We start from the raw sequence: 2,268 nt of genomic DNA, 5'->3' as shown, positions 1-2,268 counted from the left end.
GAGTCTGCACCATCGTCGTCGTCACTTTTACTCGATGTTGAGATTGTCCCGGTTCCAGGTTGTGGTGCGGGCGTGGGATCCTGATCAGCCACGGAGGTGTCGTCACCGATGCCATCGTCGCGGGTGGAGGCGGCGTCGTCACCGTCGCTGCCGCCGCCCGTGGAAGCGGCGTCGTCACCGTCGCTGCCGCCGCCCGTGGAAGCGGCGTCGTCACCGTTGCTGCCGCCGCCCGTGGAGGCCGCGTCGTCACCGTCACCGCCATCGCTCGTAGAGGCGGTGTCGTCGTCGCCGGCGCCCGTGGAGGTGGCCTCGTCATCACCATCGCCAGTGGGTGTCGTGTTGTCGTCGGTGGTGGTGGCGGCATCACCATCACCCTCGGAGCTGTCATCATTGGACACACCGTTGTCGGGGTCGTTGTAGCCGCCGCCATCATCCACCGGGGCAGTATTATCGTCCACAGAAGTCGCGTCGTCGCCGTCACCCACAGGGTTGGCATCGTCGGTGGAGGTGGTAGCGTCGTCATCCTCTTCAGCAACACCATCGTCACCCACAGGGGAAGCGCCATCATCATCAGAAGAGGAGCCATCATCACTGCCCTCCCCCTCCGTCGAAGTGGGGTCATCTGTGTCGTCGCCCGTAGAGGCGGAGGTGTCGTCCCCCGTGGGAGCAGTAGCGTCATCGTTGCCTGGGGAGGCGGTTGTGGTATCATCTTCGCCCGTCGGGGCCGTGGCGTCGTCGTCCCCCGTTGGGGCAGAGACATCGTCGTCGCCCGTCGGGTCGGTAGCATCATCGTCGCCCGTGGGGGTGGTATCATCACCCGCTGAGTCATCGGTGGAAGCTGTGGCGGCGTCAGTAGGCATGATAGTAGGATCTGCAGTGGGAGGATGGGGGGCAGACGTAGGCGGCATCGTGTTGGATGTGGTGAAGTATGTTGCCGATGGAATGAGGAGGGAAGACGTGATGTTGGCGTCAAGAGATGCCAGGTTACCATCAGCCTCAAAGAAAGCGGTCCAATATATGAGCCGCTCTTCAAAATAGCCAGAGTCGACGGCCTCATTCAGTAAGGTATAGATATCCTCTACAAGTGCAAATTCAGATTCAGCTAGGTCGCTGGGAGAGTCAACTGCGAGGTAGAAAGAGATGTCAATCGATGCGATGTCTATCGCGACCACCTCGGTCACATTTTGGGGGCTGGTGATGTATCCATCGAAAAGGATGTCGTACACCGCATACTGCACGGAAATGGTCTCGAGTGATCCGAAGTTCGCGGCAGACATGTCAGTGATGCGAATGGTGGCCTGGACATAGCCAACTGATATGAAAGAGAAAGCTGTGGTGGGCGTCTCCGTAGGCATCGGGGTGGGAAACCCGCCGGTGGGCATGTGCGTCGGCCTGGAGGTAGGCTGCAGCGTAGGCTTTGCTGTTGGAAAGCCGCCCGTGGGCTTCTTCGTCGACGTTGGTGGCCAGGTCGCTGGGGTTGGTTCCAACGTCGTCGGCGCGGTCGTTGGTTGGCCAAGTGTTGCAGATGTGGGCTTGCTTGTTGGTGAGGGGGGCGCAATTTCAGGAGTCGCTTCAAGGGACAGACCAAATAGGAGATAAGCCTGATGAGCTCCTGGTTCCACCACGACTAGGTCGTCGACGCCATCCGAGTTGACGTCATAGCTGCCAAAGGCAACCGATGCACCTGCCATGGCACCAACTTCGGTGCCCGTAAGGCCAAAGCCATCACTGCCATCGAGCTGGCGCACGTCGATGCCGGCTTGGTTTGGTTCCTTCGTTTCTGTATGAGAGCCATACACCCCCTGATTGTAGGAGAGGTCGCTGAGTGAGGCAGTGCCATAAAGAACATAAGCCGTTCCCGGCTCAGAACTGGTCGAGCTGAGTGAATTCGCAGCTCCAATCAGAATGTCGTCCAAACCATCGTTGTTGATGTCACCGGCACCTGCAACCGCAGTACCAAGTGCACCGCGCCGGAGACTCGAGACAATAGGGATGGCGTGTTTTGTGTTCTCTATTTTATCCCAGTCGTCCTTACCGAGCATAATGAATACTTTTCCTGAACCATGGTCTAAGCCAGGCGCTCCAATGAGAAAGTCTGCGTATGAATCACCATCGACGTCACCCGCTGCGGCAACGGAGAACCCAACGTGGCGCTCTTCCACTTCCATATCACCCTCCTCCGGGTTGGTAAACGTGTGAAAGCCGGGTGTGTTTGATCCAGGTGATAGATCACCACAATCATAGAGCGACTTCTCTTCCATATGTTCC

The sequence above is a fragment of the Aureococcus anophagefferens genome (assembly GCF_000186865.1).
Source record: "Aureococcus anophagefferens unplaced genomic scaffold AURANscaffold_33, whole genome shotgun sequence".
In the NCBI taxonomy this organism is placed as follows: domain Eukaryota; class Pelagophyceae; order Pelagomonadales; family Pelagomonadaceae; genus Aureococcus; species Aureococcus anophagefferens.
Note: the sequence above shows the minus strand (reverse complement) of the source record.